This window comes from Cupressus sempervirens, chromosome 11 (genome assembly GCF_028749045.1).
Source record: "Cupressus sempervirens isolate cs-2001-9-10 chromosome 11, ASM2874904v1, whole genome shotgun sequence".
Lineage (NCBI taxonomy): Eukaryota > Viridiplantae > Streptophyta > Pinopsida > Cupressales > Cupressaceae > Cupressus > Cupressus sempervirens.
In genome coordinates this window covers 471413536-471437811 of record NC_143128.1, presented here as the reverse complement: position 1 = coordinate 471437811, position 24276 = coordinate 471413536, and positions in this window count along the sequence as shown.

Sequence of the window (24276 nt, the reverse complement as noted above, 5' to 3'; positions counted from 1 at the left end):
CTTTTTCACTTGATTCAATTTGTCCTAATCCTTTTGATAAGAGTGTTGACATGAAAGATTTTCCTAGAAAAATTGAGATCCCCTAATATGACAAATATGATGGAAATGGGGATCCAAATCATCATGTGCATTAATTCTATACTATAAGTTTTGAGTTTCATCATGAGGAATCATACCTTATGAGATTATTTCCAAGGAGTATTAAGGGTCAAGCAATGGAATGGTTTACCAATATAAATCCTCTTGTTAAGACATCGCTTGAGTTAATTCAGAGATTTGTTCAACACTTTGCATACAATATTTCATGATCTGTCTTGCTATTGGACTTATGTCACACAAAGAAAAATCAAGGAGAATCCTTTGTTACTTTCTTGCAAAGATGGAGATGATAGTGCTCTCACTATTCTAGGACTATTCCTGAGAAAGAAAATATTGAAATCATCATTAGTAACATGGTTCCTAAGATGAAGTATGAAGTTAAGAAGATGGTTTTTGAGTCCTTTGATACCATGGTTGAAGTTGCATTTAGAATTGAGGATGTTTTGAGAGAGCAAGGTAATTTGACAAAAAATGGAAACAACAACAACAATTGTAAGAATAAAAACAATAACAAGGATAAAGTAAAGAACACATATTGGAATAAGAACAAACAAGTGGTTGATGATGGAGTTTTGGATTCCTCTAAGCCTAAAGACCAAGCTACTCTCCATTTGGCTAGTGCCAATAAAAAAAGTAACAAGCCAAGATATCAAGAAAGGCCTAAAGGAGAGAAACACAACTTTACACAATTGGGTGAGTCATATGAAGAGATATTCATGAAGCTCCTTGCTCATAATATTGTGCCCTTATGATGCTGCAAAGTTCTACATACCTAAAGTTAAGCCATGGTGGTGGGATAAGAAGGCCTATTGCAAGCTTCACAATGGCATTGGACATGATATTGAAAAATGTGGGAGATTTAAGCATATGGTTCAAGATCTTATTGAGATTAGAAAAATTGAAATAGATGGATTAAATACTAATGCTAATCACACAACATTCAAAGAGCCTTTGTCCAAGTATGAGAAAGGGGAAGATTCCCAACCTAAGAATGGCAAGGCTACAATCAATTACTCTTATGCAAATGCATAAAATGTTGTCAATATGCTTGAGGTTGTAGAAGAAAGTGTCAAAATGATGGAAGATACAAATCCCAGTGGTTATGATTTAAATTTGAGCTCTCCTATCCTTGATGAAAAACCTATTTTGGTGCTAAGGGGTGCTCACTCTAGAGAGTCATCTCAAGGTCCCCTCATTATTAGAGGACCCAATTCAAACCAGTCAAGTAAACCTAAGCAAGTGTCTTCCCAAAGCCTCAATGCTATTACACAAAGTCAAGGTCCCCTTGTTGTCAAAGGATCTAGTTCAAACCAACCAAGTAAGCCAAAAAAAGTGCAATCCAAGTATATTCCTTCAAATCCAGTGGTTAATCCTAGGTCAAATTATAATCTTGTTGATCAATTGAAAAGAACTCTTGCTCAAATTTTGATCTTTGAGCTTTTAGAATTATCTATGAGACACAAACAAGTTCTTGAGGATGCTTTGTGTATGGTGAATGTCCCCAAAAATTTAGATGTCGATCAATTCCAAAACATGGTTAATCATATTGCTAGCTCTCATTACCTTTTATTTTTGAAGGAAGATGATAAATCTTTGAGCCATCCACACAATATTGCCCTTCATATTGAGGTCATGAGCCATAAAACCGCTGTTTGACATGTATTGATAGATTGGGGGTGTTGGGATTAATATTTGTTTTTTGAGTCTTTTAAATACATTAGGTTATTTTGACCAAGTTATTGATACCAGAAGGAAGATTATTATCAAAGCCTATGATGAGGTAGAGAGAAGTTCAAAGGGGTTGGTCATCCTTCCCATTAGGGTTGGTCCTATTGAAAAAGATGTTTTATTCGAAATAGTTGATGCTAGACCCCTTGTGTATAATATTTTACTTGTTAGACCATGTATTTCATGATATGCAAGTAGTGTCATCTACCTATCATTAGTGTGTTAGTTCCCTTACAATGGAAGAAAGATTTGTATACCTGGGGATAATACTTTGTCTATTAACTTGGTTTCAGCAAGTACTCATGTTCCCCTCAATAGAGAAGAAAATAATTTTGATGCAACTTTAGCTGAATGAAAAGACAAGTTCAAATCTATAAACCTTGGCATGGGGGGATATCAACTTGACTCCCTCATAGCATTAATAGTTTCACCTAGGTCTTATGGTAAAACTTCACAAGATATGAAACCTTCATCTTTAGCTATGACATTATTTGACACATTTGTGCAGTTGTCAGTGCCTATTCAAGATGAGAAAGAAGATGTGGCTGTTAGAGATTGGATTTATAGAGAAGAGAAGTATATGTACAATGAGAACTTCACTTCCTCTCCTAAAGCTTATGGAAGGGGGTATACTTTTGTCAAGAAGATGGGCTATCTTGGACATGGCCCTCTTAGTAATAGATTGGATGCTAGAGCCGAACTGCTTGATCAAGGTTTTTTCAGATGCAAGTCTAAGAAGTCGATTGGCCTAGGATATGCAAATCACAATAATGTTGCTCCTATCCTTGATAATTTAGATAATGCAAAAGAACAAGAGTACATACCTAATTTCAACAATCAACAAGATATGTGTGAAGATTGGGTTCCTTCTACTAATCTCCTTTGGGGACATTTAGATAGTCTTACATCTCATGAGACAGTTGCAAATTTAGAACAAGAGAGTGTGACCCTTGATGATATTGAGGCTTTCATGTCCAGGCATCCCAAGTCTTCATGGTGTAAGCATCCTAGTTAAGATTTAGAAATAGACTCCAATGAGTATGAATGGGACTCCCTCTCAAAACCTTCTACAATAGATATGGACATTGATGTTGTTCATACATATATTTCTCAACCCAAGTTAGTCGACGATTCATGTGTAGGATCAGATGATTTGAACTCACATGTTACCTTAGTGGATGATACTTTTCTTGTTAGGACAAATCCCAATTTGGGTAGTTTAGGAAGTTACTTGATAGACTCTGAATCTTTGGTTACCAGAGATATCATTCATATTCATAACCTTGAACTAGTCATTGATTTACCCCTTGTTCATCTTGATTTGATTGATTTGTCCTAATGCAATTGAAAACCTAGGCTTTTAATGTTTCAAGCTGATGATGAGATAGCCTACTATTTGAATGCCATTGAATGCATAGCCTCTTCAACTAGTGAACCATCTACCAACATGATAGAGCCAGACATCAAGTACCTTAGTCACAAAATAAAAAGAAAAGAAAATACAAAGAATAGGAGTTTTGATAGCAAAAACCACTATGTGGCAGTGTCAGAACCAAAAAAAGTAAAAAGAAAGGACATATTCAAGGGTGAAAACCTCTCTGAGGCGCTTGAGGATGAGGTACTTGATTGTCTCCCTAGTTATTTTTAAGATAGATCTTCAGTGTTCATTGAACCAACACAAGCAGTAAATTTGGCTATGGATGAAGCTCCACAAATGGTACATTTGGCTTAGTCTTTTTCATCACAAGAAAAAGAAGCCTAAACTAAGTTCTTACAAGAAAAGAAGATCAATTTTGTATGGACTTATTTGGATATTCCAAGGTTGGACATGATGGATCCTGATAATTTTGTGCCTCCATTTATGAGATTATGTTGTGTGTTTAGATCTTTCATTGGTAAAAATATAGTGGTAGAAGCCATGAAATGAATTTCAAATAGCAACCATGTAGTGCTTGCCCCTAGGTCGCATTTTTGTTATCATTGTTGAACTCTTTTATGGCTAGTTTTATGTTGATGATTATTAGTAACATTATTTTGAGATTATCAAATATTGTTACAGATTCAGTTGATATATGATGTGATTACTTAGACTCTATATTTCATATATGCATGATGCTTATTACATTATTTTCAATTATTGATGATGATTAGTTAGATGGTTTATTATTACATGTGTTTTCTTATGGATACTTACCCCATACTTGCATGTGTATGGTGTGCGTGTTTGTTCTCTTATCGTATGGTGTTTCTGATGTGGTTAAGGAAGGGAGTCGTAGTCACCTGCTAGTCAGGATCTACACGATGCACCACTTCGTGCCATTGCCTGTTTAGCTTAGCATATATATATATATATATATATATATATATATATATATATATATATATATATATATATATATATATATATATATATATGCATGGATTTTATGTAGGTTGCAGGTACCGGGTATCAACTTCCCTGAATTGCCAAGATGAGTGTACCCTATTGTACTATCTCAATGGTAAGAGAGGGGAGATAAATTCTCAAGTCCAAATCCTAAACCCTTAAACCCTTTTGTCCTAGAGAGGTAGGACAAGTATTTGAGATACTTTACCTTTCGAATGTGTCGGGTGACATAATTCGTGATTTTAACCCTTTAGACTGATTTTGTATGGATTGTTCTGTGATGGGTTTTCATATTTTATTTAGAGGTCTTTGGTGAATTTTCTATTAATTAAATCTAAAATTAAAAAGATTTAATTAATAATTTAATTATTTTGGAAGAATTAATATAATGTCATGATATTTTGATATTTTTATTTTAATTAATTAAATGGGGAATTAATTGAGACAAAGAATTAAATAAAAGAAATTAAAATTAATAATAATAAAATAATAAATAAATAATAATAATAGAAATAATAAAAGAATTAAAATAAAAAGTTGTAAGCCTGCCTAGTAGTAAATGCACCTCTTGATTGCACATATGTGAACAACATAGGAGTTAGCGCACAAATTAAGCACATGGTGTCTACAACCTTGTGACTCATCTAGAAGGTTGGAAAAGACTCATGCTTAGTTTTCAACACCTTCTGGTTGTTTCTAGAGACATTCTAGGTGCTTCCTGAGAGTTCTTTATATTCAGGCACTCCTAGAAGCTGGAGGAGCGTGTTTGGAGGACCCGAGAACATTGGAGAAGGAAGGAGCTTGCTCTGCGGAATCCTGAGGAGAAGTGATTTAGCATCAGTGTCCAGGTAGGCACTTGTGATTTTGGCTTATGATATTTCGCTTCTTGCACTTCCTGTCTTCTTCGTGTCTTCTGAATGCTTTATGAGGATTTCATGTGTTGAGTATCTTGGTTGTATGCATTCTTGTTATGGGTAGTTAAATTTCTATATGAGAAAATCCCACATGCATAGATCTGAAGAATTTATGGGGCTAGGGTTTTCAGATGCTTATGGAGAAACCTATTTAAAATAATTAATGGGTAAATTTAGAGAACAATTACTTTTTAGGAGAAATTCTTAATTCATCAAATTGGAAGCCCTTTTTGTTTAAAACTAGGTATATGTTCTCTTTTTATATATATAAAATCTGCACACACACACACACACACACACACACACACACATGTTTATTAAAAATGTAGTAATGCTTGATATCAAACTACGTGTATATATACAAATACACACACACACACACACACACACACACACACACACACACACACACACACACACACATCTATATATATATACATATGTTTATTTAAAACACTAACCATTAAAATCACGATGGAAAAACATTTATTAAAAAAAAAAAAAATTGCGAATCACATCGTTGGAATACATTTTTAAAAAACATTTATAAATTATATATATATATATGGGAGGGGTGGGATATACCCCCCCATACCCCATGTTTATGTTTGCAGGCTGTGCACCGTACCTGCAGTTGCAGGCCCTGCAACAATAGGCAGGGTCTCACAGCCCGTTGCCCAAAGGCGATGGCTTTTTTTTTTTTATAAAAACAACCGCCAACATTAATATAGTTTTTTTAAATTTTATGTTATGTAATATAAATTATGAAATCATTTTTTGATTAATTCGATTTTCATAATCAACATTATTAATTATTATTACATTTTAAATATTGAATATTATAAATTCTATTATTAATAATTAATAATTATTATAAATAAAAATTTAATTAATATTTTTCTTTCTTAATAATTAATTATTATTTTTAGATTATTAATAGAGACGTAATTATTTAATTGAATCCAATATTGTTCTAGAATGAAAGATAATAATGAGGAGATGTTAATAAAGTTATTAATTAATTTAATTAATTATAGAATCAATTAAATTTTAATTGATAATTAATTTATGCAATAGAGATTTATAATTGATATGAATGTTGATAATATCAATTTTAGAAAATTGTTTTAAAATAATGGAGGGATAATTCTATGTTTAATTTGAAGAGATAAATGGGTTGACTTGTATTTAAACGAAGAACCTTATACACTTGAAGTATACTTGCAAACAGAAAACTGAGACCTCCACACTTAATTCAACTATGTAATTTTAGCAAACCAAAACATGTGCTTGCATTTTGTGTTTTCTTTATGCTTCTTGTTTTGGGGTTTTGGGTTGACTAGTTTGTTGACTAGTCATAGGATGTCTACCAGAGGCTCGGGGGTCATGATTGTGATGTCATTTGATCTCGATCTTTTAAACTCAACCATGGTTATGTGATGGCATGCTGATTGATATTGTCTTCAATCTTCTTGTGTGAGTTGTGATATATGTAACCTATTTATGAGTTATCGATCAGTTGTATTTGGATTATTTTCTAGTCACTTGATGGAATTGTATTGTTTATCTAATCTTGATGATGTCATGTTGTGACATGTTTTGACTCGACCATTTTAGAGTCTTCGATCAGTATTGTTTTGAGATACTTTTTGCTTGCTTGTTGAGAACCAATGGATATAGTGATTGTCATGGATACCTTCAGTTTCCAATAGAGAACTGTTGTGGTCATGATTATCTATGGATGCTTTTCAATTGCTCATGGAGATTTGATGCTCTTATTGTGTATTATCTTTTTCTATTCTCCAGTTGCTTGTATAGGACTATGGTGATTTTGTGATTTATGATTCTATGAGCTTAGGGTAGGTTATATACTTGTAGTGTCAAGAAGTGGCTTGCAATGGGGGCCAAGGCCCTAAGAGGCTGCCAGGGTAACTCATTGTAAGTTGTTTTAATAAGTGAGAACATTACACCTAATATTGACTTAAATGAACCTAATAAGATAATTGTTTGTTCTCACCCATGCCTCAAGTGCTAGTACAGGCTAGAATGGGAGTAGAGAGAACACTTGGTTGCGACCTTGCATTTCGTAGTATACCTCATCTATATGAGAGGATACTAGTGGCTGCATAGGGAGCACTAGGGGGCCTGTGTCTATTGGGAGACTACCAGGGTAACTCTAGCATGATCTGTGTGATGACACTTTCCCACTTGCATAGTAGGTTTCCTACATGTCTATGTTGTGCCTCCAGGATTAGATGTCAGTTTGTGATTGGAACCCTTGAGTTAGCACACTTTTAGGATTCCTTGATTTAGAGAGTATTTGTGTGATGTGTTTTGATATCTTGTTTGGGACTTGAGATTATCTCCTCAGCGCAGTGGGAGTGGACCATCTAGGTACCATGCAATCAGGTGGTAGTGCTTCCACTCTTACCATTTGAGATCCGTTTGAGACACTGTGGTTGATGCATTCTTTGTTGGCATCTATCTTCATTTTGTTCATGGATAATGATGGTGGACATGTATCCTTACATTAATGATTTGCATATGTTAGATGATGTTATCTTATGCTTTACTTTGCATGTTAGATTTCTTTTCTACATATGATGTAGTATGATTTAGGAGTGATATTCCTACTATGTTAATACTAATGATCTCTTTGATGATTTGGAATGTTACACATGGGGGGATGGCTAGGACCCACGATGGTCTAATGATGCTATTTATAGTTGGGAGGAATCGTGCACTTAGTCAGTTATGTTTGATGATATATGGTTATCTCTTATGATGTATGTTTTTTTTATCTTCTATGATGATGCATCATGTATGGTATTTGGTTTCATTTACCTTGTTGCATCATGGATTAGAATTAGCATGATGATGTACTTAACTCCCAAACATGTATATTCTTTTAAAGCTTTTCATACCCTGTGGCATGTATAGTGGATGATCGAGCAATCGGGAATGTAATTTCAGAACATTGGACTTTTCATTATTATTTTATGTGGAGGTAATATTAGATGGAATCATTAATAGTTAATTTAGATGTGATTCAACATTAAGGGATCCTTGAAGAATGTAACCTTTTATGTAAGTTTATGTATACTTTCAATTGAATGATGTCATTGCTTTCGCTACTATGTGAATGGTGTAAATGGTTTAGCTTTCATATTAAAAAAAAAATGCTACCAAACTTAATGAAACTTTAGGTTAATTCTTTGGATCCCTTGGCGAGGTGTTAAAAACCATGAAAAGCCAACATATTATTTGGCTAAGGAAATGGATTAATACAAAGCATAAGAAAAAATGTGCACAATTGGGGATATATTGTCATGAAGGAAGTGTATGAATTTTAATTATCATTTCTGAAGTGCCTAAGCAAAAAAGGGTTTTCCATTCAATCGAATTATGGACACCAATTGTAGTAATTCATTTAATTTTTGTACTTGGTTAAGTTTCCATTTTTGAGTAGTAAATATGGTATGTCACACTGTATTGGACATTATTTAGATTGAAAGGGGTTATTTCTTGGAATAACTCTTTGTCTAGAAGGCTTTAAGAAGGAGTAGTTATATCAATATGATCTGAAGGGTAATGATTTGAAGTAGAACCTGATGATAGCTCTGGTTATAAGAACCAATACCACATAAACATAAAATAATAAAAGCCTGTAACATGAGCTTTTGAAGGGGAGGCCTTTGAATATAGTCTTATCTAACATTAAGGAAATTTGTGAAGATTTCAGTATGATATAGGACCATACATTTTACTCTATGATTTCAGGCCAATCTTAGTAATCTATGTTAGCAAGTAGTGTTCATGAATGTCCTTTCCAAATACCCAACATCAATGATTGTTAATGTTCTTTATTAAATAATCATTTTTTTTCATTTTGCAATAGTATATGGAAGGTTTGTTTTATTTCTATTACTACTAATTAGAGTTAGTTTTAAATTCAAATTGAAAACTATCCAAATACTATGTTGTTATGGAGATTGTTTAGATTTTAACATTCATGGTTTACACAGAAATTTGTATGCAATAATATCTTGTTGAGGTTTAGCAAATACAGAAAGAATAACAATGATTATTTGCTTGCTAGAAGAACCATTAGAAAACACAAAAGATATATGGAGGGATTTGAGCACATGAAGACTTTACATTAGCCATATATATTTTTAATCCATAGGATCATGTTTGTTCTTCCCATTATCAAACACTTTTCTCAAGGCTTTCTAATAATTATTTCCATAAGATTATTGTTGATGTTGTTTACTTATGGAATTTTGAATGTTTGTGATAGGTGTACATTTGGATGGAGGAGCGGTTTGTGGTCAAAAAAGGATCAGGGTGTTTCAAATTATTCTAATGGAGGCACTCAAATATATGGCAAAATATGACACCTCATGCATATGACGGTATTGTGATCTTGAGATACAGAATGAGACAGAGGGAATCAAAGTAGTTTGGAGAATAGACAACCTCATCAAGAATATTAACAAGTGTGTGATGAAGGAGATGGTTTAGGTGAATGAAGAAGTCTTGTAGAAAGTGGCACGTAGTTGATGTTTTATGAATGAGAGTCAAATAGAAAAGGGGATCACAAGATTGAGAGCATTTGGCAAGTGTTATAAACTGCATGAAAGATACAAATGTCGGTTGCATTCAAATAGTTTTTTAAAACATATTTAATATTTATTAGTTTTTATTTATGAAAGGTTGCAATGTTTGGTTGAGCAACCGATATCTCCTAGCCCTCTATAAATATATGATGGAAAATCAAACAAGTTACCGTTGATTCATTATAGAAAACATTATCTGCATTCCTGAGGCAATAGATTATTGTAATTTCTTTGATGGAAGAGATCAAATTTGAACTAAGCTCTTGGATGTTGAAACATTGAGCATACATTGTGATATTCTGTAAGAAATTTTTTTGAGTGCAACATCAACATGTGGGTATCTTTAACACAATTTTTCTGTAGTATAATCAGTGAGACTTCTATTTGCTTTAGAGTACAATTCTTATATTGTTCATCTTTTGTGATCATTTTAATTTTCTATCAATAAGCTATTATTAGGATAAGAGGATTGAATTATTTGTTGCTATTCAAACTTGCTAAATACAAATATTGTGGAATATTATAATTGTTTCCTTATTTGTATCTATTTTGTCCTTCCAAAGGTTAAAACATTATAGATTGGTTTTAATACACATAAAACAAAATAATTTGACGCATCTTAATAATTGAATTTTTTATAAATTTAATATCATAATGTCATAAAGTTGTATGTGAAAACTTATAATATTGACTCTATCACCCATTTGAATTTCAACACTGATCTTTAAATTGCTCATTTTCCTCTATCTATTTGCTGGCAATATTTTGATCTTTTTCATGTTAAGGGTTTAATATCTATTTGTTTTAAGTGATTTATTTTTAATCTTATTTCAGCATTCCCAAACTTATTAAAGTTATCATAATTCAAAGATTAATACTCATAGTTACCAATCCAACAATTTCCTTAAAATCTTGCCTATATCGGGAATTGTCTTTGCGTTGAATTTATCTGCTATAAACATCTTGGATTCAAGTTTGTTGTCTAGGATCAGGTGTATAGGACTTGGTTTTGTAGAACTAGAAGTGCAAAGGATCCAAATCAAATTGATCTATCCTGTCAAGTTGACCAAAATTAATTAGGTATCCCAGTATCGAGTAGGCAAGGCTCGTAGGATTCTAATTTATGATTTTGATAACTATCAAATTGGTGACTCTACTAGGGACAAAGTTGCAAGTAAGCTTTGCATAATTACTCCATGAGACTAGTGTAGAGATTCATTTAAACATGATTGTGTGGTAAGTTTTCAAATTTTGTAACCATTTATGAATATTGTGAATATATTATTAAGTTTACTTTTATTATTTTCATTTGTTGTTCTATAATTTTCAGATTCTGTAAATTAGTTTTCTTATCAACATTTAAGCATAAATACATAAACTTCTTCCCGAGGTTAAAATTTTTGACTGTGTTTGAAGCTATAATTCTTGCTTAATCTGAAGTTTTCTCCATTTTACATAAAGGTTTGAAAGAAACTAAGTCTTAAGTTTTGTTGTTATTTTTAGAAATCACTTTCAAAATTATTGGCATTAACTCTGCTGGGAAAACACCTAGACATTTGTTTCTTTCTTTTTATTATAAGAAAGTGGTGACTCTATTGTGTTTCATTAATATATTTTATTGAAGAGTATTTATCTTCTTTTAAGGTGTGTGTGGGGAAGAAGGTCTATGAATCTCAGAACTAAAAGTCTTAAGCAACAAAATTTTGAGAAAAAAACCAAGAAAGAAGAAAGTTAAAAATAAAAAATAAAAAATAAAAAATGCTTTACATAGGGCACAAAAGTTTTTAGGAAAGGACCAACAAGCAAAGTGAGAGAGATGAATCAAGTCATAATGGTCCTGAAAAAGATGAAGAAAACTATAATCCATTTTTTCACATCCCTAGGGTAGATGAGGAGTTGGATTGTTAGATAAATCGTATTGAGGATGATGCAAATCATACACAGATAATGCAATGGGATATGATTATAAAGAAAATAGCCAAAACAATAGATGGCAGCGATGCAATATTAGCAAAAATATTAAAAATGCAACTAGATTATTGTATGCACCCTAAAATGGTCGCCTAGACTATGGGCCCCCATTATTCAATTTATCAATTTATCAAATTTCCTAAATCAATGGTGTGTAATATTTTATTAAATCAATTCAAATCAATTTCCTTGATCAAATTCAATTTGTTTTATTTCTAAGGTTGATCATTTTATCCTAAGTCTTATTTAATTAAAAGAACTTGCTCTCTTTTAATTAAATAAAATAAGTCCCCATTTAATTAAAAGAAAACCTCTCTTTTAATTAAATAGTTCATCCACATTTAATTAATTAAGAGAAAAACCTCTCTTTTAATTTAATTAAATATTTCTTATTTAATTAAAAGAACTTGCTCTCTTTTAATTAAATAAAATAAGTCCCCGTTTAATTAAAAGAAAATACCTCTCTTTTAATTAAATAGTTCATCCACATTTAATTAATTAAGAGAAAAACCTCTCTTTTAATTTAATTAAATAATTCCTATTTAATTAAAAGAACTTGCTCTCTTTTAATTAAATAAAATAAGTCTCTATTTAATTAAAAGAAAACCTCTCTTTTAATTAAATAATTCATCTACATTTAATTAATTAAGAGAAAAACCCCTCTTTTAATTTGATTAAATATTTTCTATTTAATTAAAAGAACTTGCTCCCTTTTAATTAAATAAAATATCCCACTTAAATCTCTTTTTGATGAAAAAGGAGTTAAAACAAATAAAAAATTAAATAAATATTTTATCTACACTTAATATGGGACTTATCTTCATCCTTTCTCCACTTTCTTCTCAACCACTCCACTTTTCTCATTGGTGGATCTTTAGTTCACATGGATCATTATTTCTCCACCCTTGATTAAATCTTTTTCCTCTCAATCTACATCGTCCAATCTTCTTTATAAGGCAGAGTCCTCTCCTCATTTTTGAGACACCCATTATTATGCTATTGTTATGTTGCAGGTTTGAAGAATGATTTTTGAAGAAGGAGTTTTGAATATTAAAGCTTTTGTGGAGAACTTCTATCTTCTTGTCTCATTCTCTCTTGCATGCATGGCTTCCATCATCATGATTCATACTTTAATTTTCATGTTAGCTTAGATCTTGCATTGATAGATTAGATCTTTCTTTCATGGATTAGATCTGCATTGTTATTTCTTTTCATAGATTAGATTTCATTTCTTGCATTATTTTGCATTGTTATCATTTAGATTAGTTTTTCATTTCCATTTGCATGCATATTAGATCATTAAATCTCTTGTTTCGTGGTGTACTTGCATGGGCACAAACTAGGTCAGACTGAGGGTCTCCATTACAAACCCTTGCACCCCATGAATAGGGAGCTATGAGTCACCATTCGAGACCTCATTTTTGATAAATCTTGAATATAATGACTCATAGAAGTGTGCTCACATTTTAGGCATACAATTATATCCTTGAAAAAATAATAATATCAAAGGATCTTATTGCCTCCCCACTTAGAAAAGTTTGTAATGAAAATAAGTCAGATAGGTGGAGGGAAGAAAGGTCTGATCAAATGAAAAATGAAATAAATACGTCATCAAAGTACAATCCACCTCATAGAAAGAATCTGGAACCACAATTCGCCAATAGCCATGTTAATCTGCTATATGAGAACAAAAGGGATAAGAATTAAAATAACAATTTTAATAGGCATTTCAACAACAACCAATGGGCTTGGAATACTGGGAAACATACAAGAGGAGTTTCGCAAAATAGTGGAAACAACAAACAACCTTATGGTATTAATCAAAATAATAACAATCAAAACATCCAAGGTTATATTGTACAAAATTGAGGCATTAGGAATCAAGCAATAAGGTAGCCAATTATAATTGAAAGATATAGGTAGCTTGATTTTGAAGGGATTAGAGGATATCTAAATCCAATATCTAATGACTTAAGGAATGCTATTCCAAAGTTTTTAGGAAATGGGACAAAATCTGCTAAGCGGCATGTGATTAATTTGAAAAATGTGATTGAAGATTTTGAGGAGGATCACGAGGATGTGTTTATGAAACTTTTTGTACAATCATTAACTTAGGATGCTACAGAATGGTATAGAAGTTTGTTGGATGGATCCATTTTTGGATGGTGCAATTTTGCTAATCAGTTTATTGAGCAATTTGGTGATCATAATGACAAATCTTTTGCATCACATGAATTAACAAGTGTTAAAAAGAATACAAATGAATTAGTGTCAGAATTTAATAAAAGATTTAATAAATTTTTAAATAGGATCCCTAGAGAGACTAGACTAGTGGATTTGTGTCTGATTGATTTCTACTTAAGTGCATTTGATAGTAAAACTCATTACAAGATAATATCTCAAAGACCCTTTTCACTACCACAATCTTTTAAAGTTGCTATGACAATTGAAAACGATAGGAAAGCAGCAAGAAAAATCAACAAAAGGGATGACCCAAAATTATATAATCCTAAAAACCCTAAGAAGGATGAGTTAAAAGAGATCATGGACATGCTCAAAGATATGAAGGTTAAACAAAATAGAAATGAAAGGCCATCATTCCATAGAAATGATAGAGCGAGACTTCAGGATATGCCTTACAATATAAATTGGAAGGATGGGAAACCAAAAAGATTGAATTATGCCAAAGACACCCTTGATCCTTTAAAAAAAATCAACATTGTTGATGATGGACCATGGTGTGATGTATGTAGGCTTCCCCATGAGCCTAATTATTTCATTGTTGCACAATCTATTTTTGAAGGTGAAGACCAGGAAGGTGAAGGAACACTTGTGGTTAATGCCATATCATCAGACCATTATGGGCTAGAGATGAGGATGATCCTATAGAAGAAGACCAAATTTTTTATTATCACTACAAGAGCTTTAATTAGCAACATTGTATCCAACAGGTGCTTTCAGATGAGGAAGATATACCTATTTTACAAAAAATGATAGCAGAAGAAAGGAGACCTTATACTATTGCAGCTATAGAACATGCTAAACACACCTATCAAAGAAGAAATAAAGAAAATATTTTTGATCAAGGTGATCTGACTGGTATATTTGCAAAGAATCAGTAGCAGGTAGAAACATCCAAAAAATCTAGTAATCAAGCTCAGGCTAAGCAAAAAGAAAGTAATCAGTGTCCTAAGCTAACCAAATAGCTGGTCAACTACAATAGTGGTAAGAAAATATCTAACTATCATTATTTTATGAATCATGCATTTTCTCAATTGAAAATTACTATTCCTCTAATGGAAATGATGAAATTTCCTGATTAAAGGGAGGAAACTTTGAAGACATTATCTAGCATAGAGGATATTAGTGTTAAAAATGATGCAAGAAATAATGAAGAACCACCTATTGTGTATCTAGGGACAATATTGAATAAAAATTCAAATCAAGTAGACCCATTTTATTTAACATTGCTGATAAATAATAAATTGATAAAGAATTGTATGATTGATTCTAGTGTAGTAGTTAATATCATCTTTGTTGATGTAATGAAATAAATAGGGCTCAAAGTAGATACTCCTTTTGGAAAATGCTATGCTATGGATAATAGATCTATGCTAGTAGTTAGAATTATTAAAAATGTTGAATTTTTTTTTCCATCATTTCCACATATATCATATAGGACTGACATCACTGTTATGGCATGTTGAGATTTCAACGAGTTATGGCATGTTGTTATCTAGATAGTGGTCAAATTTGGTTGGTGGTCATGTACAACTAGATTTTTCTTATGCTACTATACTAGTAGGGGGAAAGAAATTAGAATTGAGAGGGAACCCTAGTCATATTACCTAGTTGAGGATTACATTCTAGATCCTGAAGTCAACTTTTGCCACTCTAATATGGATAATTTCTAGGTAAGTATAACTAAACCTACTTCTAAAGTTATTAATCCAATTTCAATACACACAAAAGAAGATTGTAATGACATTTGGAAGATGTTATTTGATGGTGCTTGTAGCAAGGAAGGAAATGGGGCTGGTGTTATATTTGTTTCACCATTAGGTAAAAATTTAAATTGTCTCTCATATTAAATTTTGAGTGTATTAACAATATTTTTGAATATGAGGCTTTGATTATTGGTCTTGATTTTGCTAAAATTTATGGGATTAAATTACTCACTATTTTAGGGGACTCAAATTTGATTGTTTCCCAAATTAGGCATAAGTTTTCAACTAGGAAGCCAAGATTAAAACAATATCGTAATTAAGTATGGGATTTGTTAGAATTTTTTGATGCTTTTTCTCTATAAAATGGATTGATAGGTCAGCCAACTATTTGACTGATATAATGGCCAACCTTGCTATTAGATAAATTGATCTTCCATTTGATGAGGTTATTTAGGTAGAAATAAAAAATAGACCTTCAATACTAGATAATGAACAAAACTGGCAGGTCTTTGAAGATGACAAAGATAATATTAGGCTTTTAACTTGTTAGGAGGATTATGAAAATTAGTTCATTGATTGGAATGGATGCGTGGAAGAAGAGGATGGCAAGGAAATGCTATTTGGAAAAGAAATAGTTCAATTAAAAACAAAAAGAATTCCTAAGGGTCTAGTAGCTTTAGAAAGAATCTTTGATGAAAGAGAAAGTGAAAAACCTAGCAAATCTAGTAAAATCCAAAACAATATTGAGGAAATCTAGTAAAATCCAAAAAAATATTGAGGAAATAAACTTAGTAAGTGAAAATTCTCCCAAAAAAGTTTATATAGTGAAGAAATTATCATCCAAGATTAGGGCTGAGTTGAGCTCTTTATTAAGGAAGTATAGACATGTTTTTTCTTGGAGTTATGATGAACTTAAAGCTTATAGGGAAGACTTGTTTCAGCATGAAATACCATTAAAAATCAATGCTAAACCTTTTAGGTAGAGACAACACCCAATAAATCCAACTCTAGGCCCAAAGATGAAAGATGAACTCATTAAGAGATGCCAAAATTATTAAACCTATTAGGCACTCTACATGGGTTTCAAATTTAGTGCCAGTAAGAAAGAAAAATGGTAATATTCGATTATGTATAGATTTTAGAAATTTGAATATATCTTCTCTAAAGGATAATTATGCACTACCTAATATGGAGATCTTACTGTAAAAGGTAATTGGTAATGAATTGTTATCCATGATGGACAAATTTTTGGGCTATAATCAAGTTAAAGTTAAAGAGTCCAAACAGTATAATACTACTTTCATGACTCCTTGGGGTGCTTATGTTTATGCTAGGATGCCTTTTGGGTTAAAAAATGCAGGAGATACTTTTCAAAGTGTAATGGATGTCACCTTCGATGGACTAATTGATTTTATTATGGTAGTTTATCAAGATGACCTCACTGCCTATTCTAAGAAAGTAGAAGATCATTGTAAAAATTTGGAGAAAAATTTCATAAGAGCCCTTGAATTTGGAGTTTCATTAAACCCTAAAAAGTGTCATTTTGGAGTTATTGAAGGGAAACTATTAGGTCATATTGTCTCTAAGGAGGGGGTAAGAATAGATCTAGAAAGGGTAGCAACCATCGATAGTATTCAGATGCCTAAAACAACTAAGGGTATCCAATCATTCTTTGGACAAATTAACTTTGTGAGAAGATTTATTTCTAATTTTTCTAAGATTATTAAACCTATTGCTAAAATGCGTAAAAAAGGAGCTAAAGTAGCCTAGGACAATGAAGCTTTAGGAGCATTTGCTAAAATAAAGAAAGCTATAAAAGAAGCTCCAATTCTTAAATCTCTTGACTTTAAGAGACCTTTTCAAATATTCTCGTTTGCTTCTTATCATACTATAGCTGCCATTATGTTGCAAAAGAATGATGAGGGACATGAATAGTCAATTTCATTCTTTAGCAAGAGTTTACAGGCCACTAAACTTACTTATGATATAAATGAAAAGTAGGCTTATGCTCTTGTTAAAGTAGTTAAATCCTTTTGACCATATTTGGTTGGAGCTAAAGTCATTGCTTATGTGCCTAATGCTGCCATTAAGGATATATTTAGATAATCCAAAACTATTGGGTCAGTGCAAGAAGTTGGGTCTCACTTTTGGCCAAAAAGTAGAAGTGTTTTTCCTATTTTTGAAATATGTTGTCAATTGATGCCAAAATTTGAGCCATTTAGAGATGAAATATAAAAAAATTTCAAAAATAAAATTTGTAGTGCCTGGAATCTTCTTTATGAATATGTAATTTATTTCTATACCCATATGATAGATTATTTTTTTGGTATGGATCTTTAAAAACCACTTTTTCAAAATGCTTGTTTTAGGACCATACCACACTCATGTACAGACACAATAATTTGACACAAACGAATGAATTTTTGCAAATCATTTTAAATGGAGTTACTTGACACACCAAAGATTGATGAGAATATTTTTCTTGAATTTTTTAATGAATATATTTTTTTATATTAATTTTTAATTGGCTATAAAAGAAAATTTTAAAACCTCTCATGTACGGACACCATAATTTGATCAAAATTTCACTTTTTTCAATTTTTTTTTTTAAAAACTTCAAAAGGATTGAATGTAGATTGATGACATATAAATTAATTTAAGAAAAAATATAAAATATAAAAGTTATTAAAGTTTTAGTGAACGTTTCTATTTTACATTTAGGTACCACCTTTGATTAAAAAAAAAAAAAAAATAGTAAATAAAATCATAACTCTATAATATTTATATTTTTGAAATCAGGACAGTGAGAGCTCTAATGGGTTTTTGTTTCGTAAAAAAATTTGATTAGGAAGACCCTCTAAAAATTATGGCAAGGCATGAATTTGTCAGTTCAATGCCTTAGCCAAATTTTGAGAGGCCAAGGCATAGGCTTGGTCTCACCAAGCCTGTCCCAAACCAAAATCTGAGGTAGGAAAAAAAAATCTGGCCTCATGTTGTAAGAAATGGGCACCCGTTATTTGAATTTCAAAAAATGGGTACCCGTTTTGAAAAGCTAAAAGCGACATGTAAAATCTGCTGAAAACTTAAAAAAATGAATTTTTAAGAAACGGGTACCCGTTTTTTACTTTTAAAAAATGAGTACCCAATTTTTAAAAAACAAGTGCCCATTTCTTAAAAATTTAAATTTTTAATTTTTGAGAAACGGGTACCCATTTTTTGAAAATAAAAAATGGGTACCCAATTTTTAAAAATAATGGGTGCCCATTTTTTAAATTTAGGGTCGGGCACCCGAGCCAAAAATAGGTGCCCATTTTTTAAAATTGGGTACCCGTTTCTAAGAGGTCTCATTTCGCAGATTTGTCTTCCGCGGAATTGCGACCCAACTTTTTGCATTCACCCTACTAGAAGATGATGCCATTGGATAAATCAAATCCAAGAATTTAATATAGATGTTTAAATTAAAAAATTAGTCAGAGGGCAGGGATTGGCTAAACTTATGGCTGAATCAAATTTGGAAGTTGCACAAGTAAATTAGATTACTGACGATCATGCTAAAGTTAGTATTGAGAGATGTACTTGGTATACTGATATAGTTTACTATTTACGACATAAAAAATGTAGAGATGATCTGAGTGACAATAGAAAAAGAACTACTAAATTATAGGCTACTAAGTATGTCCTAATTCAGGGGGATCTATATTGGAAAAATCAAGATGGAATTTTACTTTTATGTTTGGATATTGCTCAATCTGTAGTTATTCTTAGAGAGATGCATGAAGGAGTTTGCGGCGGTCATTTCTCAACTAGGATCATAGTGCACAAAATATTGTGAGTAGGTTATTACTGGCCCCAACTTTTTAAAGATTATCATTCTTATGTGTGAAACTACGAGGCTTGTCAAAAATTCTCAAGCAAGTTAAAATATGATGGTGCCCTTCCCTTAAGAAAATTACAAGTAGAAGAGCCTTTCCAAATGTGGGGAATTGATTATATCAAGGAAATTAGTGATAAATCGAGCGAAGGACACAGTTGGATTCTAGTGGCTACTAATTACTTTACCAAGTGGGTAGAGGCTATACCCACTCGATAGTCTACAAGTAAAGTAGTAATTAAGTTTCTTATTGAGAATATATTTAGATTTAGAGTCTCTAAAAAGATCATAGCAGACAATGGTATGTGTTTCATATCTAACGAGTTTGCTAATTTTTGTAGGAAATATGGCATAACACAAAAACATCATAAAGATTATTAGAATGATTCTAGATAACAACAAACATGCTTGGGATCCTAAGCTGAATTTAGCATTGTGGGTAGATAGAATCATAGTGAAAAGGTCTACTGGTTTCTCTCCTTTTAACTTAGTTTATGGCAAAGAAGAAAAGCTTCCTTTAAATAATTTATTGCCTCTTTATAAATTTGTTACTGAGGAACAAATAGAGGATATCAATTTCATGGAAAATAGATTGAACACATTAATTGAGCTCGATGAAATAAGGAGGCTCATGCAAGAACAAAATATTAATAAATAGTAACAAGTTAAATTCCTTCATGACAAGAAAGCTTTAAACCGATCTTTTAAGGTAGGTGATTGGGTCCTGAAATGGAATGCAAAAGATCAAGACAAAAGAAAACATGGTAAGTTCAAGGCTTTATGGCTAGGACCATTTATCATCTTTGAAAAGGTTGGGGAAAACTCTTATTTTTTGTAGGCTATGGATGGTCGCATGCAGAATTTTCTAGTTCATGGATAGTATCTTAAGCCATTTTTTCAATGGGCATATAAAGGGAGTTATTTTTCCCTTTCTTTATTTTGCTATAATCTTATTTTAGGCTTTCTGTATATATTATTTTGTGAACTAATTACCCCCTATGCTTTGGTAGGTCTACTTTTCCAAAGATAGCTAAGATGGTCACTATGCCCACAAGGGGCATGTGTCCTAGCAAGAGCCATTGATGGAGCCTAATAATTTTGTGCCTCCATTTATAAGATTATGTTGTGTGTTCAGATCTTTCGCTGGTAAAAATACAGTGGCAAAATCCATGAAATGAATTTCAAATAGCAACCATGAAAAGCCAACATATTATTTGGCTAACTAAGGAAATGGATTAATACAAAGCATAAGAGAAAATGTGCACAATCAGGGATATATTGTCATGAGGTGTATGAATTTTAATTATCATTTCTGAAGTGCCTAAACAAAAAAGGGTTTTTCATTCAATGGAATTATGGAAACTGATTGGAGTAATCCATTTAATGTTTTGCACTTGGTTAAGTTTCCAGTACTGAGCAGTAAATATGGTATGTCACATTGTATTAGACATAATTCAGGTTGAAGGGGGTTATTTCTTGGCATAACTCTCTATTTGGAAGGCATTAAGAAGAAGGAGTAGTTATATCCATATGATCTGAAGGGTAATGATTTGAAGCAAAACCTAATGATACCTCTAGTTATAAGAACCAATACCACATAAACATGAAATGATCAAAGTGTATAGAAAGAGCTTTTGAAGGAGAGGCCTTTGAATGTAGTCTTATCTAACATCAAGGAAATCTATGGAGATTTTAGTATGATATAGGACCATACATTTTACTTTATGATTTCAGGCCAATCTCAGTAATGTATTAGTAGGCAATATTCATGAATGTCCTTTCTAGATACCCAACATCAATGATTCTTAATGTTCTTTGTTAAATAATCATTTGTTGTCATTTTGCAACAATATATGGAAGGTTTCTTTTATTGTTGTAACTACTAAGTAGAGTTAGTTTCAAATTCAAATTGAAAGCTATCCAAATACTATGTCATCATGGAGATTGCTCATATTTTACCATTCATGGTTAACATAGAAATTTGTATGCGATAATCTCTTGTTGAGGTTTAGCAGATACAAAATGAATAACCACGATTATTTGTTTGCCAGAAGAACCATCAGAAAATAGAAAAGATATATGGAGGGATTCAAGCACATGACTTTATGTTAGCAGCAAATATCTATAATCCATAAGATCATGTTTGTTCTTCCCATCATCAAATTCTTTTCGCAAGGCTTTTCGGTAAGTATTTCCATAAGATTATTGTCGATGTTGGTTACTTATGGAAATTTGAATGTTTCTAACAGGTGTGTATTTTGATGGAGGAACTATTTATGGTCAAAAAAGTATCGAGGTGTTTCAAATCATTCTAATGGAGGCACTTGAATATATGAAAAAATATGATGCCTCATGCATATGATGGTATTGTGATCTCGAGATACAGAACAAGACAGAGGGAATCAAAATGGTTTGGAGAGTAGACAACCTTGTCAAGAATGTTAACAAGTGTGCAATGAAGGAGATAGTTCATGTGAATGAAGAAGTCTTGCAAAAAGTGGCATGCAGTTGATGTTTTATAAATGAGATTCACATAGAAAAGGGGATCACGGGATTGAGAGCACATGGAAAGTGTTATAAACTATAGGAAAGATACAAATGCCGGTTGCATTCAAATAGTTTTTAAAAACATATTTAATATTGATTAGTTTTTATTTATGAAAGGTTGCAATGCTTGGTTGAGCAATCGATATCTCCTAGCCCTCTATAAATATATGATGGAAAATCAAACAAGTTACCATTGATTCATTATATAAAACATTATCTGCATTCCTGATGAAATAGATTATTGTAGTTTCTTTGCTGGAAGAGATCAAATTTGAACTAAGCTCCTAGATGTTGAAACATTGAGCATACATCGTGATATTCTTTAAGAAATTTTGTTGAGAGCAGCATCAACATGTGGGTGTCTTCAACACAATTTATTTTTGTGGTATAATCAGCGAGACTTCTATTTGCTTTAGAGTACAATTATTATATTGTTCATCCTTTGTGATCATTTTAATTTTCTATCAATAAGCTATTATTAGGATAAGAGGATTGAATTATTCGTTGCTATTCAAACCTAATAAATACAAATATTGTGGAATATTATAATTGTTTCCTTATTTGTATCGATTTTACCCTTCTAAAGGTTAAAACATTATAGACTGGTTTTAATATGCATAAAATGAAATAATTTGATGCATCTTAATAATTAATTTTTTTATAAATTTATTATCATAATATCATAAAGTTTTATGTGAAAACTTATAATATTGACTCTATCGCCCATTTGAATTTCAACACTAATCTTTAAATCACTCATTTTCCTCTATCTATTTGCTGGAAATATTTTGATCTTTTTCATGTTAAGGGTTTAATATCTTTTTTTTTTATAAAGTGATTCATTTTTAATCTTATTTCAGCATACCCAAACTTATTAAAGTGATCATAATTCGAAGATTAATACTTACAATTACCAATCCAACAATTTCCTTAAAATCTTGCCGCATCAGGAAATTGTCTTTGCGTTGAATTTATCTACTATAAATGTCTTGGATTCAAGTTTGTTGTCCAGGATCAGGTGTATAGACCTTGGTTTTGTAGAACTAGAAGTGTAGAGGATCTTGATCAAATTGATCTATCCTATCAAATTGGCCAAAATCAATTAGATATCCCAGCATCAAGCAGACAAGGCTCATTGGATTCTAATTTACAATTTTGATAACCAATTAGACACCAATCTTATTATGCATCACTTATCCATAGCTCCAAGTGTTAAACTAGTTAAGTAGAAATTAAGAAAGATGCATCCTCACATAGCTCTCCTATTTAAGGTAGAATTAGAGAAACTCCTTGGTGCAAAATTAATAAGAGCAATTGACTATACTGAATGGATATCAAACATTGTACTAGTTTCAAAACATGACAAAACTATTTGAGTTTGCACAGATTTTAGAGATGTTAATAGAGCATTCTGAGAGGATCATTTTCACTTCCTAATATAGAAATGATAGTGGATCTGACTATGGGTTATGAGATTTATTCCTTAATGGATGGTTTTTCTAGATATAATCATATTAAGATAGCTCCTAAAGATCAAGAAAAGATTGCATTCACTTGTGCATGGGGTACCTATTGTTGGAACGTTATGCCTTTTGGATTAAAAAATGTAGGAGCCACATATCAATGAGCTATGATGACTATTTTTCATGATATGATGCATAAAAACATGGAAGATTATGTGGATGACACCTTGGCTAAGTCTAAAAAAAGAGATACACACTTAAATGATTTTGAAGTCATTCTGAATTTCATGGAACAATTTTAACTAAGGTTAAACCCTAAAAAGTGTGCATTTGGAGTCACCTCTAGAAATTACTAGGATTCATTATTTTAGCAAAAGGAATAGAGGTGGAACCTAAAAAATTCAAGCAATCATGGATATGCCACCTCCTAAAAACATTAGTCAAATGAGGAGTCTTCAAGGGCATCTTCAATTGATAAGGAGGTTTATTTCATATTGCATAGATCAAATCAAGAAGTACTTGGCAAATCCTCCTATCCCAGGAAAACCACTTATTCTATACATTTCAGCAATAGAGTCTTCCTTGGAGGCATTATTAGCTCAACTAGATGAACATGGGAAAGAAAGAGCAATATACTACATTAGTCATACTCATGTTTCATATGAGGTTAATTACACCAGTATTGAGAAAGCTTGCCTTGTAGTTGTGTTTTCTTTCCAAAAGTTGTGACA